This window comes from Ranitomeya variabilis, chromosome 1 (genome assembly GCF_051348905.1).
Source record: "Ranitomeya variabilis isolate aRanVar5 chromosome 1, aRanVar5.hap1, whole genome shotgun sequence".
Classification (NCBI taxonomy): domain Eukaryota; kingdom Metazoa; phylum Chordata; class Amphibia; order Anura; family Dendrobatidae; genus Ranitomeya; species Ranitomeya variabilis.
The window spans coordinates 409,838,118-409,853,551 of NC_135232.1; the positions used below are offsets into that span (position 1 = coordinate 409,838,118).

A 15,434-nucleotide genomic window follows, 5' to 3' on the forward strand; every position below is an offset into this window, starting at 1 on the left:
TGAGAGCCGGAAGGTTGAAGCTCAGCTTTATTTAGTTGAGGACAACACCAGGCAGGGGCACACAGACAGACACCTTTAGTAGGCCGGAAAAGCCTATTGCATTTTTTAAAATGGTAATTTGGAGCAGAAGGTTGAAGCTCAGCTTTATTTAGTTGAGGACAACACCAGGCAGGGGCACACAGACAGACACCTTTAGTAGGCCGGAAAAGCCTATTGCATTTTTTAAAATGGTAATTTGGAGCAGAAGGTTGAAGCTCAGCTTTATTTAGTTGAGGGCAACACCAGGCAGGGGCACACAGACAGACACCTTTAGTAGGCCGGAAAAGCCTATTGCATTTTTTAAAATGGTAATTTGGAGCAGAAGGTTGAAGCTCAGCTTTATTTAGTTGAGGACAACACCAGGGAGGGGCAGAAGCCGTTAGTAGGCCCTAACCACCATTTTTTTTTTTTAAAACCACTTAATGAGAGCCGGAAGGTTGAAGCTCAGCTTTATTTAGTTGAGGACAACACCAGGGAGGGGCAGAAGCCGTTAGTAGGCCCTAACCACCATTTTTTTTTTTAAAAACCACTTAATGAGAGCTGGAAGGTTGAAGCTCAGCTTTATTTAGTTGAGGACAACACCAGGCAGGGGCACACAGACAGACACCTTTAGTAGGCCGGAAAAGCCTATTGCATTTTTTTAAATGGTAATTTGGAGCAGAAGGTTGAAGCTCAGCTTTATTTAGTTGAGGACAACACCAGGCAGGGTGTTATGGTTACCCCAATGACCATGGGAAAAAGAATACAAAACGGACTAGCTCTCGGGTGATGGAAACTAAGGTCGACCGTGACCTGAACCTGACCCAACACTTACAGTAGCCGGGGGATGTACCTACGATGCCCTAGACACCACGCGCCAGCCGGAGATCTAACTACCCCTATAAGAGGAATATACAGGCCTGCCTTACCTCCAGTGAGGAACCCCAAAAGATGATAGTAGGCCCCCACAGATATTGACGGTGAGTTCAGAGGAAATGACATACGTAGGATGAACAGCAGATTTAGCACAGTGAGGTCCGCTTACTAGATAGCAGAAGGACAGGAAAGAGTTACTTCACGGTCGACCTAAAAATCACTATTCAAAAACACCATCCAGAAATTACTTTAAACTCCAGTGACAACTCATGCCACTGGAGTAGTAATTTTCTGTCCACAAGAGCTTCCAGCACTGAAGAGTCACATTGCAGATAGCTGGACAAAAAATAGCAAAACAAGAAACAAAATTCAACTTAGCTGAACTGGAACTTGAGGCAGGTGAATTCAACAGAATGCTACTAGCACATTGTTGGCCGGCATGTGACTAACAGCCAAGCAGCCTTAAATAGGAAACTCCCCTAGAGGGTGGCGACAGGTAATCAGAGATGGAGGAAGGCACATAAGAGACACTACCATAACAGACCACCGGGGGAGCCCACAAACCGAATTCACAACAGTACCCCCCCCTTAAGGAGGGGGCACCGAACCCTCACCAGAACCACCAGGGCGACCTGGATGAGCACTATGAAATGCACGAACCAAATCGGGAGCATGAACATCGGATGCTGTCACCCAAGAATTATCCTCCTGGCCATAACCTTTCCACTTAACCAGATACTGAAGTTTCCGTCTGGAAACACGGGAGTCCAAGATCCTTTCCACCACATACTCCAATTCACCCTCAACCAACACAGGAGCAGGTGGATCAGCAGAAGGAACAACCGGTACCTCATACCTCCGCAATAATGACCGATGGAAAACATTATGGATATTAAAAGATGCTGGGAGGTCCAAACGAAAGGACACAGGATTAAGAACCTCCAGAATCCTATAAGGGCCGATAAACCGAGGCTTAAACTTAGGAGACGAGACCTTCATAGGAACAAATCGAGAAGACAGCCACACCAGGTCCCCAACACAAAGACGAGGACCAATACGCCGATGACGATTAGTGAACTGTTGAGTCTTCTCCTGGGACAACTTCAGATTGTCCACAACCTGTCCCCAAATCTGATGCATCCTATCAACCACAGCATCCACTCCAGGACAATCCGAAGACTCCAATTGACCGGACGAAAACCGAGGGTGAAACCCTGAATTACAAAAAAATGGAGAAACCAAAGTGGCAGAACTAGCCCGATTGTTAAGGGCAAACTCTGCCAATGGCAAAAAGTCAAGCCAATCATCCTGATCAGCGGACACAAAACACCTCAAGTAAGTCTCCAAGGTCTGATTAGTACGCTCAGTCTGGCCATTAGTCTGAGGATGGAATGCAGACGAAAAAGACAAATCGATACCCATCCTGGCACAGAACGTCCGCCAAAATCTAGACACAAACTGAGTACCCCTGTCAGACACTATATTCTCAGGAATACCATGCAAACGCACCACATTCTGAAAAAATAGAGGAACCAACTCAGAGGAGGAGGGCAATTTGGGTAAAGGTACCAAATGAACCATCTTGGAAAAACGGTCACAAATCACCCAGATGACAGACATCCTACGAGAAACCGGAAGGTCAGAAATAAAGTCCATAGAGATGTGCGTCCAAGGCCTCTTAGGAATAGGCAAGGGCAACAACAACCCACTGGCCCTAGAACAGCAGGGCTTGGCCCGAGCACAAACATCACAAGACTGCACAAACATGCGCACATCTCGAGACAAAGAAGGCCACCAGAAGGACCTAGACACCAAATCCCTGGTGCCAAAAATTCCAGGATGACCTGTCAACGCGGAAGAATGAACCTCCGAGATAACTCTACTGGTCCAATCATCAGGGACAAACAGTCTACCAGGCGGACAGCGATCAGGCCTATCCACCTGAAACTCCTGCAAAGAACGCCGCAGGTCTGGGGAGACAGCTGACAATATCACCCCATCCTTCAGGATGCCGGTAGGTTCGGAATCACCAGGCGAGTCAGGCTCAAAACTCCTAGAGAGGGCATCCGCCTTCACATTCTTGGACCCAGGCAGATATGACACCACAAAGTTAAATCGGGAGAAAAACAACGACCAGCGCGCCTGTCTAGGATTCAGACGCCTGGCCGACTCAAGATAAATTAGATTCTTGTGGTCAGTGAGGACCACCACCTGGTGTCTAGCACCCTCAAGCCAATGACGCCACTCCTCAAACGCCCACTTCATGGCCAGAAGTTCCCGATTTCCCACATCACAATTTCGCTCAGCGGGCGAAAACTTTCGGGAGAAAAACGCACATGGTCTCATTACTGAGCAGTCAGGATCTTTCTGCGACAAAACTGCACCTGCTCCGATCTCCGAAGCATCCACCTCAACCTGGAACGGAAGTAACACATCAGGTTGGCGCAACACAGGAGCGGAAGAAAAGCGGCGCTTAAGCTCTTGAAAGGCCTCCACAGCCGCAGAGGACCAATTAGCAACATCAGCACCCTTTTTGGTCAAATCAGTCAAAGGTTTAGCAATGGCAGAAAAACCCGCTATAAATCGGCGATAGAAATTAGCAAAACCCAAGAACTTTTGCAGACTCTTCAAAGAAGTAGGTTGCATCCAATCACAAATAGCCTGGACCTTGACAGGGTCCATCTCCATAGATGAAGGGGAAAAAATATATCCCAAAAAGGAAATTCTCTGAACTCCAAAACTACACTTTGAGCCCTTTACAAAAAGAGAATTAGCTCGCAAAACCTGAAAAACTCTCCTGACCTGTTGAACGTGAGATTCCCAGTCCTCCGAAAAAACAAGAATATCATCCAAATACACAATCATAAACTTATCCAGATATTCACGGAAAATATCGTGCATAAAGGACTGAAAAACGGAAGGGGCATTTGCGAGACCGAAAGGCATTACCAAATACTCAAAATGGCCTTCAGGCGTATTAAATGCGGTCTTCCACTCATCCCCCTGCTTAATCCGCACCAAATTATACGCACCACGTAGATCGATCTTAGTGAACCACTTAGCCCCCTTTATACGAGCAAACAGATCAGTCAGTAAAGGTAACGGGTACTGGTATTTAACTGTAATCTTATTCAAAAGTCGATAGTCGATACAAGGTCTCAATGAACCATCCTTTTTACCTACAAAGAAAAATCCTGCCCCTAGTGGAGACAACGAGGGGCGAATATGACCCTTTTCCAAGGATTCTCTGATATACTCCCGCATAGCAGTATGTTCAGGTACAGACAAATTAAACAAGCGACCCTTAGGAAACTTACTACCGGGGATCAATTCAATAGCGCAGTCACACTCTCTGTGGGGAGGGAGAGAATCAACTTTAGGCTCTTGAAAGACATCATAAAAATCTGACAGAAATGCTGGGATCTCAGAGGGAGTAGATGAAGAAATAGGAACCAAAGGTGCATCCCCATGAATACCCCGACATCCCCAGCTCAACACAGACATAGATTTCCAGTCCAAGACGGGATTATGAATCTGTAACCATGGTAATCCAAGCACTAAGACATCATGTAGGTTATATAATACAAGGAAACGAATAATCTCCTGATGGTCTGGGGTAAGACGCATAGTCACTTGTGTCCAATATTGTGGTTTATTGCTAGCCAAAGGTGTAGAATCAATACCCTTCAGGGGAATAGAAACTTCCAACGGCTCCAAATCAAACCCACAACGCTTGGCAAAGGACCAATCCATGAGACTCAGAGCAGCGCCAGAATCCACATAAGCATTCACAGTCACAGATGATAAGGTACAAATCAATGTCACGGACAAAAGAAATTTTGACTGCAAGGTACCTGTAGAAAAAGATTTATCAACCTTTTTATCAACCTTATTTATACGTTTAGAGCATGCTGATATAACATGAGCTGGATCTCCACAGTAGAAGCACAATCCATTTTTGCGCCTGTAACTTTGACGTTCGCCTCTAGACAAAACACGATCGCATTGCATATGCTCTAATGCCTTTTCAGAGGTCACCGCCAAATGGTGCACAGGTCTTTGCTCAGAAGACACCGCCATATGGTGCACAGGTTTTTGCTCAGAAGATACCGCCATATGGTGCACAGATTTGCGCTCCCGCAAACGCCGATCAATCTGGATAGCCAATTTCATGGCATCATTCAGACCTGTAGGCACAGGGAACCCCACCATGACATCCTTCACGGCATCAGAGAGACCTTCTCTGAAATTAGCTGCTAAAGCGCACTCATTCCATTTAGTAAGCACCGACCATTTACGGAATTTCTGGCAGTATATCTCAGCTTCATCTTGCCCTTGGGAAAGAGCTATCAAGGCTTTCTCAGCCAAAATCTCCAAATTAGGTTCTTCATAAAGCAACCCCAAAGCCTGGAAAAACGCATCTACATTTAACAACGCAGGATCCCCTGGCGATAATGCAAATGCCCAACTTTGTGGGTCGCCGCGCAGTAGAGAGATAACAATTTTAACTTGTTGAGTCTGATCACCAGCAGAGTGAGATCTCAGAGACAAAAACAATTTGCAATTTTCTCTGAAACTCAAAAACCGGGATCTGTCTCCGGTAAAGTATTCAGGCAGAGGAATCTTAGGTTCAGACATTGGAGCACGTATAACAAAATCTTGTAGGTTCTGTACTTTTGTCGCAAGGTTATTCAAACCTGCAACTAAACTCTGTGGATCCATGTTTCAAATGGGTGTAACCCAAGCATTCAAAGGTTAAGAGGAGAGGAGAAAAAAAAAAAGGCTGAAGACTGCAGTTTAAGCAAGGAATACAAATGATCCAACTAAGGTGCACTTTCAAACACAGAAAAAAAAAAACCTTTTCTCCTCCTTCCTACTTTAGTGCATATTTTAACACATAGATTTTTTATAGGCCGGCCAAACTGTTATGGTTACCCCAATGACCATGGGAAAAAGAATACAAAACGGACTAGCTCTCGGGTGATGGAAACTAAGGTCGACCGTGACCTGAACCTGACCCAACACTTACAGTAGCCGGGGGATGTACCTACGATGCCCTAGACACCACGCGCCAGCCGGAGATCTAACTACCCCTATAAGAGGAATATACAGGCCTGCCTTACCTCCAGTGAGGAACCCCAAAAGATGATAGTAGGCCCCCACAGATATTGACGGTGAGTTCAGAGGAAATGACATACGTAGGATGAACAGCAGATTTAGCACAGTGAGGTCCGCTTACTAGATAGCAGAAGGACAGGAAAGAGTTACTTCACGGTCGACCTAAAAATCACTATTCAAAAACACCATCCAGAAATTACTTTAAACTCCAGTGACAACTCATGCCACTGGAGTAGTAATTTTCTGTCCACAAGAGCTTCCAGCACTGAAGAGTCACATTGCAGATAGCTGGACAAAAAATAGCAAAACAAGAAACAAAATTCAACTTAGCTGAACTGGAACTTGAGGCAGGTGAATTCAACAGAATGCTACTAGCACATTGTTGGCCGGCATGTGACTAACAGCCAAGCAGCCTTAAATAGGAAACTCCCCTAGAGGGTGGCGACAGGTAATCAGAGATGGAGGAAGGCACATAAGAGACACTACCATAACAGACCACCGGGGGAGCCCACAAACCGAATTCACAACAGCAGGGGCACACAGACAGACACCTTTAGTAGGCCGGAAAAGCCTATTGCATTTTTTAAAATGGTAATTTGGAGCAGAAGGTTGAAGCTCAGCTTTATTTAGTTGAGGACAACACCAGGGAGGGGCAGAAGCCGTTAGTAGGCCCTAACCACCATTTTTTTTTTTTAAAACCACTTAATGAGAGCCGGAAGGTTGAAGCTCAGCTTTATTTAGTTGAGGACAACACCAGGCAGGGGCACACAGACAGACACCTTTAGTAGGCCGGAAAAGCCTATTGCATTTTTTAAAATGGTAATTTGGAGCAGAAGGTTGAAGCTCAGCTTTATTTAGTTGAGGACAACACCAGGGAGGGGCAGAAGCCGTTAGTAGGCCCTAACCAAAGTTGAAGGCCAAATGCAGTTTAATTTCTGATACTATAGGCCGAAAGCCAGAAGGTGGAAGCTCCGATTTAGACAGTGGAGGACAATTTGAATTAGGGACTGCAGACAGACTTAGTAGGCTGTCCCCTGTGGACCATGCATCCACCACATTAACCCATTGCGCCGTAATGGACACGTAATCTTCCGTGGCCATGCCTACAGGTCCATGCGTCTGTTGTCAGGTGCACCTTTGTACTCACAGATTGCCAGAGTGCATGGACAATGCGGTCTTCTACATGCTGGTGGAGGGTTGGGATGGCTTTTCTCGCAAAAGAAGTGTCGACTGGTTAGCTTGTAGCGTGGTACAGCGTAGTCCATCATGGCCTTATTAATAGTAAATAAAATATATAACTAGGCTCTATGAACTTTTAAATAGGTTCCAGGGGTACACGGGCAGCATTGGTGTGGTCAGTGGAGGAGTATTGCAAGTAGGGGCTGCAGACAGGCTATCAAAGGCCTAAAATAACAAACAGTAGGCAGTCATGGCAGTTTTACATCGGTTACGTGGATACACAGGCAGGCACTCCAGGCAGTATTGTGGTCAGTGGAGGAGTATTGCAAGTAGAGGCCGCAGACAGGCTATCAAAGGCCTAAAATAACAAACAATAGGCTCATTGCAGTTTTACAGCGGTTACATGGATAGACGGGCAGGCAGCTTGGTGGTGAGTGGAGGAGTATTTAAAGTAGGGACCGCAGACAGGCTATCAAAGGCCTAACATAACAAACAATAGGCTCATGGCAGTTTTACAGCGGTTACATGGATACACGGGCAGGCAGCTTGGTGGTCAGTGGAGGAGTATTTAAAGTAGGGACCGCAGACAGGCTTTAAAGGCCTAACATAAGAAAATGGGCTGGCTGTAGGCACTTTATAATTGGTTCCAGGGGTACACGGGCAGCAGTGGTCTGGCCAGTGGAGGACTAGTGGAAGGAGGGACCGCAGACAGGCTTCAAAGGCCTAACATAAAAAAATGGGCTGGCTGTAGGCACTTTATAATTGGTTCCAGGGGTACACGGGCAGCAGTGGTCTGGCCAGTGGAGGACTAGTGGAAGGAGGGACCGCAGACAGGCTTCAAAGGCCTAACATAAAAAAATGGGCTGGCTGTAGGCACTTTATAATTGGTTCCAGGGGTACACGGGCAGCAGTGGTCTGGCCAGTGGAGGACTAGTGGAAGGAGGGACCGCAGACAGGCTTCAAAGGCCTAACATAAAAAAATGGGCTGGCTGTAGGCACTTTATAATTGGTTCCAGGGGTACACGGGCAGCAGTGGTCTGGCCAGTGGAGGACTAGTGGAAGGAGGGACCGCAGACAGGCTTCAAAGGCCTAACATAAAAAAATGGGCTGGCTGTAGGCACTTTATAATTGGTTCCAGGGGTACACGGGCAGCAGTGGTCTGGCCAGTGGAGGACTAGTGGAAGGAGGGACCGCAGACAGGCTTCAAAGGCCTAACATAAAAAAATGGGCTGGCTGTAGGCACTTTATAATTGGTTCCAGGGGTACACGGGCAGCAGTGGTCTGGCCAGTGGAGGACTAGTGGAAGGAGGGACCGCAGACAGGCTTCAAAGGCCTAACATAAAAAAATGGGCTGGCTGTAGGCACTTTATAATTGGTTCCAGGGGTACACGGGCAGCAGTGGTCTGGCCAGTGGAGGACTAGTGGAAGGAGGGACCGCAGACAGGCTTCAAAGGCCTAACATAAAAAAATGGGCTGGCTGTAGGCACTTTATAATTGGTTCCAGGGGTACACGGGCAGCAGTGGTCTGGCCAGTGGAGGACTAGTGGAAGGAGGGACCGCAGACAGGCTTCAAAGGCCTAACATAAAAAAATGGGCTGGCTGTAGGCACTTTATAATTGGTTCCAGGGGTACACGGGCAGCAGTGGTCTGGCCAGTGGAGGACTAGTGGAAGGAGGGACCGCAGACAGGCTTCAAAGGCCTAACATAAAAAAATGGGCTGGCTGTAGGCACTTTATAATTGGTTCCAGGGGTACACGGGCAGCAGTGGTCTGGCCAGTGGAGGACTAGTGGAAGGAGGGACCGCAGACAGGCTTCAAAGGCCTAACATAAAAAAATGGGCTGGCTGTAGGCACTTTATAATTGGTTCCAGGGGTACACGGGCAGCAGTGGTCTGGCCAGTGGAGGACTAGTGGAAGGAGGGACCGCAGACAGGCTTCAAAGGCCTAACATAAAAAAATGGGCTGGCTGTAGGCACTTTATAATTGGTTCCAGGGGTACACGGGCAGCAGTGGTCTGGCCAGTGGAGGACTAGTGGAAGGAGGGACCGCAGACAGGCTTCAAAGGCCTAACATAAAAAAATGGGCTGGCTGTAGGCACTTTATAATTGGTTCCAGGGGTACACGGGCAGCAGTGGTCTGGCCAGTGGAGGACTAGTGGAAGGAGGGACCGCAGACAGGCTTCAAAGGCCTAACATAAAAAAATGGGCTGGCTGTAGGCACTTTATAATTGGTTCCAGGGGTACACGGGCAGCAGTGGTCTGGCCAGTGGAGGACTAGTGGAAGGAGGGACCGCAGACAGGCTTCAAAGGCCTAACATAAAAAAATGGGCTGGCTGTAGGCACTTTATAATTGGTTCCAGGGGTACACGGGCAGCAGTGGTCTGGCCAGTGGAGGACTAGTGGAAGGAGGGACCGCAGACAGGCTTCAAAGGCCTAACATAAAAAAATGGGCTGGCTGTAGGCACTTTATAATTGGTTCCAGGGGTACACGGGCAGCAGTGGTCTGGCCAGTGGAGGACTAGTGGAAGGAGGGACCGCAGACAGGCTTCAAAGGCCTAACATAAAAAAATGGGCTGGCTGTAGGCACTTTATAATTGGTTCCAGGGGTACACGGGCAGCAGTGGTCTGGCCAGTGGAGGACTAGTGGAAGGAGGGACCGCAGACAGGCTTCAAAGGCCTAACATAAAAAAATGGGCTGGCTGTAGGCACTTTATAATTGGTTCCAGGGGTACACGGGCAGCAGTGGTCTGGCCAGTGGAGGACTAGTGGAAGGAGGGACCGCAGACAGGCTTCAAAGGCCTAACATAAAAAAATGGGCTGGCTGTAGGCACTTTATAATTGGTTCCAGGGGTACACGGGCAGCAGTGGTCTGGTCAGTGGAGGACTAGTGGAGGAGGGACCGCAGACAGGCTTCAAAGGCCTAACATAAAAAAATGGGCTGGCTGTAGGCACTTTATAATTGGTTCCAGGGGTACACGGGCAGCAGTGGTCTGGTCAGTGGAGGACTAGTGGAAGGAGGGACCGCAGACAGGCTTCAAAGGCCTAAAATAACAAACAATAGGCTCATGGCAGTTTTACAGCGGTTACATGGATACACGGGCAGCTTGGTGGTGAGTGGAGGAGTAGTGCAAGGAGTGTCTGTCCCAGTACTCCCAAAATATAAATAGATGTTAATGTCTCGCAAAACAACCAAAACAAAAAAAAAGGTGGCATACTTAGGTACAGGGGTGGGCTCATCTGCTGAGTTTCTGACATAGTAATTTGGCAGTAACTATTTAATGGTGCCAATATAGGACACAGACACAGACTACTTTAAGTTGCATCATAGATGTCTACAAATTTGTATTGTCAGTGCCAGACATTGAATGATGTCAGCGAATAGACTAAAGATTGGTGGAGCTGTGCGACATAATTTTGCATGTGGTAGAGCACATTTTGAGCTGGGGTACGGGGGGAACTCTCTAGAGGCCGGCGGGACCGCCCCAGGGCCCCTCATGTTACAACGGTGTGTCTGACGTTGGGTGCGCACCACCACCGCCAGAGACACTACATTGTACTATGAGGGACCCAGTAGCAATGCCGTCAACCAAAAGCGAGCACACCCACCTCTTCAGACAAACAGCAGTCTCACGGGTGCTTGCGCCAAGTCGCGATACCACGGCCCCGTGTGGGGAGTTTGGCCATTTAGGGAGGTGTAAACATGTCGTATGCTGTACAATCAGCTGCAGCAAATTAGACATTAGAAAAGTAATTCACAGGCAAGAGCCTTTCATAGGAAAGCTAGGTGTCGGCCGGGCAAGGTGGGGCAAAAGATTTCGAAATCCAGTTGTGGTTCATTTTAATGAATGTTAGATCGTCAACATTTTGGGTAGCCAGACGAGTCCTTTTTTCGGTTAATATTGAACCTGCAGCACTGAATACTCTTTCTGATAGGACACTTGCTGCCGGGCAAGCAAGCTCCTGCAATGCATATTCTGCCAATTCTGGCCAGGTGTCTAATTTGGAGGCCCAGTAATCAAATGGGAATGACGGTTGAGGGAGAACATCGATAAGGGATGAAAAATAGTTAGTAACCATACTGGACAAATGTTGTCTCCTGTCACTTTCAATTGATGCAGCAGTACCTGTCCTGTCTGCGGTCATAGCAAAATCACTCCACAACCTGGTCAGAAAACCCCTCTGTCCAACGCCACTTCTGATGTGTGCACCCCTAACACTCCTAGTCTGCTGCCCCCTGGAGCTCGTGTGAGAACGATCACGTGCACTGTGTGCTGGGAATGCCTGAAGCAAATGGTCAACAAGAGTTGATTGTTTGGTTGCTAATATTAGTTCCAAGTTCTCATGTGGCATAATATTTTGCAATTTGCCTTTATAGCGTGGATCAAGGAGGCAGGCCAACCAGTAATCGTCATCGTTCATCATTTTCGTAATGCGTGTGTCCCTTTTTAGGATACGTAAGGCATAATCCGCCATGTGGGCCAAAGTTCCAGTTGTCAAATCTCCGGTTGTGATTGGTTGAGGGGCAGTTGCAGGCAAATCTACGTCACTTGTGTCCCTCAAAAAACCAGAACCCGGCCGTGACACGCAACCAATTTCCTGTGCCCCCGGGAAAGGTTCGGCATTAAAAATATACTCATCCCCATCATCCTCCTCGTCCTCCACCTCCTCTTCGCCCGCTACCTCGTCCTGTACACTGCCCTGACCAGACAATGGCTGACTGTCATCAAGGCTTTCCTCTTCCTCTGGTGCAGACGCCTGCTCCTTTATGTGCGTCAAACTTTGCATCAGCAGACGCATTAGGGGGATGCTCATGCTTATTACGGCGTTGTCTGCACTAACCAGCCATGTGCATTCCTCAAAACACTGAAGGACTTGACACATGTCTTGTATCTTAGACCACTGCACACCTGACAACTCCATGTCTGCCATCCTACTGCCTGCCCGTGTATCCTCCCACAAATAAATAACAGCACGCCTCTGTTCGCACAGTCTCTGAAGCATGTGCAGTGTTGAGTTCCACCTTGTTGCAACGTCTATGATTAGGCGATGCTGGGGAAGGTTCAAAGACCGCTGATAGGTCTGCATACGGCTGGCGTGTACAGGCGAACGTCGGATATGTGAGCAAAGTGCACGCACTTTGAGGAGCAGGTCGGAGAACCCAGGATAAGTTTTCAATAAGCACTGCACCACCAGGTTTAAGGTGTGAGCCAGGCAAGGAATGTGTTTCAGTTGGGAAAGGGAGATGGCAGCCATGAAATTCCTTCCGTTATCACTCACTACCTTGCCTGCCTCAAGATCTACTGTGCCCAGCCACGACTGCGTTTCTTGTTGCAAGAACTCGGACAGAACTTCCGCGGTGTGTCTGTTGTCGCCCAAGCACTTCATAGCCAATACAGCCTGCTGACGCTTGGCAGTAGCTGGCCCATAATGGGACAACTGGTGTGCAACAGTGTCATCTGCCGATGGAGTGGTTGGCAGACTGCGTTCTGTGGAAGAGCTGTAGCTTCTGCAGGAGGACGAGGAGGAGGAGGAGGAGGGGGTGCGAACGCCTACAGCCAACTGTTTCCTAGACCGTGGGCTAGGCACAACTGTCCCTAAATTGATGTCGCCTGTGGACCCTGCATCCACCACATTCACCCAGTGTGCCGTGATGGACACATAACGTCCCTGGCCATGCCTACTGGTCCATGCATCTGTAGTCAGGTGCACCTTTGTACTCACAGATTGCCTGAGTGCATGGACGATGCGCTGTTTAACATGCTGGTGCAGGGCTGGGATGGCTTTTCTGGAAAAAAAGTGTCGACTGGGTAGCTCGTATCGTGGTTCAGCGTACTCCATCAGGGCTTTGAAAGCTTCGCTTTCAACTAACCGGTAGGGCATCAACTCTAACGAGATTAGTCTAGCTATGTGGGCGTTAAAACACTGTGTACGCGGATGCGAGGATAAGTACTTCCTTTTTCTAACCAGAGTCTCATGTAGGGTGAGCTGGACTGGAGAGCTGGAGATCGTGGAACTTTCGGGTGTGCCGGTGTACATGGCAGACTGAGAGACGGTTGGAGACGGTATTGTTTCCGCCGGTGCCCTAGATGCAATATTTCCTCCTACAAAACTGGTGATTCCCTGACCCTGACTGCTTTTGGCTGGCAAAGAAACCTGCACAGATACTGCTGGTGGTGCGGAAAATGGTGGCCTTACAGTGACGGAAGGGATGTTGCGTTGCTGACTAGCTTCATTGGCCGAGGGTGCTACAACCTTGAGGGACGTTTGGTAGTTAGTCCAGGCTTGAAAATGCATGGTGGTTAAGTGTCTATGCATGCAACTAGTATTTAGACTTTTCAGATTCTGACCTCTGCTTAAGCTAGTTGAACATTTTTGACAGATGACTTTGCGCTGATCAGTTGGATGTTGTTTAAAAAAATGCCAGACTGCACTCTTCCTAGACTCGGATCCCTTTTCAGGGATTGCAGACTGAGCTTTAACCGGATGGCAACGCTGTGCTCCAACAGGTTTTGGCTTTGACACGCGTTTTGGGCCAGATACGGGCCCGGCAGATGGAACCTGTTGCGATGTTGATGCCTGCTGCGGCCCCTCCTCCACCTCCGCTTCTGAACTACTGCCGCCTGCACCCTGTTCCCCCAATGGCTGCCAATCGGGGTCAATAACTGGGTCATCTATTACCTCCTCTTCGAGCTCGTGTGCAACTTCGTCTGTGTCACTGTGTCGGTCGGTGGTATAGCGTTCGTGGCGGGGCAACATAGTCTCATCAGGGTCTGATTGTGGATCTGTACCCTGAGAGGGCAATGTGGTGGTCTGAGTCAAAGGAGCAGCATAGTACTCTGGCTGTGGCTGTGCATCAGTGCACTCCATGTCAGAATATACTTGTAATGGGCATGGCCTGTTAAATGTTTCACTTTCTAAGCCAGGGACGGTATGTGTAAAGAGCTCCATGGAGTGACCCGTTGTGTCGCCTGCTGCATCCTTCTCTCTTGTTGTAGTTTTTACTGAGGAGGACAAGGAAGCGACTTGTCCCTGACCGTGAACATCCACAAGCGACGCGCTGCTTTTACATTTACCAGTTTCGGAAGAGGAGGCAAAAGAGCTAGAGGCTGAGTCTGCAATGTAAGCCAAAACTTGCTGTTGCTGCTCCGCCTTTAAAAGCGGTTTTCCTACTCCCAGAAAAGAGAGCGTTCGAGGCCTTGTGTAGCCTGACGACGAAACTGGCTCCACAGCTCCAGACTTAGGTGGAATATTTTTATCCCCACGACCACCTGATGCTCCACTACCACTACCATCATTACCAGCTGACAATGAACGCCCACGACGACCTCTTGCACCAGACTTCCTCATTGTTTTAAAATCTTAACCAAAGTAACTTTATTTGTTGCTGTCAAACAACTTACACGGTGAGCTATAACTTCAGTATGATTTCAATATCCCTTAACAGGTTGGTGAGACCACAAGGAAAATCAGGCACAATGTTACACACTCTGTTTTCTGTGGCACAAAATCACAGAGATGACACACACGCAGGACTGTCACTCAAGCACTAATGTCAATATTAATCTCCCACCTAATTTATTTTTTTTTTTCTCAGGGAGACTTTAGAAACCAAATAATATTAAAAAAAAAAAAAAAAAAAAGGCTTTCTATGGCCCACAATTAGAGAGAGAGAGGTGGCACACCCAGGAGTCAAGACTGGCGCACAAGCTGAAAGGGCAATATTACTCTCCCACTGTTTTTTTAAGTTTTTTTTTTATTTCAGGGAGACTTTAGAAACCAAATAATATTAAAAAAAAAAAAAAAAAAAGGCTTTCTATGGCCCACAATTAGAGAGAGAGAGGTGGCACACCCAGGAGTCAAGACTGGCGCACAAGCTGAAAGGGCAATATTACTCTCCCACTGTTTTTTTATGTATTTTTTGTTTTTTAAGGGAGACTTTAGAAACCCAATAATATTTAAAAAAAAAATAAATAGGCTTTCTATGGCCCACTGAATGAGAGGGAGAGAGGTGGCACACCCAGGAGTCAAGCCTGGCACACAAGCTGAAAGGGCAATATTACTCTCCCACTGTTTTTTTATGTATTTTTTGTTTTTTAAGGGAGACTTTAGAAACCCAATAATATTTAAAAAAAAAAATAAATAGGCTTTCTATGGCCCACTGAATGAGAGGGAGAGAGGTGGCACACCCAGGAGTCAAGCCTGGCACACAAGCTGAAAGGGCAATATTACTCTCCCACTGTTTTTT

At 47.7% G+C, this 15,434-nt stretch overlaps 1 protein-coding gene across 20 annotated transcripts in view; it reads right to left on the minus strand.

Annotated features, from left to right (window-relative positions):
* PTPRD (protein tyrosine phosphatase receptor type D) overlaps positions 1 to 15,434 on the minus strand; it is a 2,959,440-nt gene that overhangs the window by 1,582,887 nt on the left and 1,361,119 nt on the right. The window lies entirely within an intron of this gene.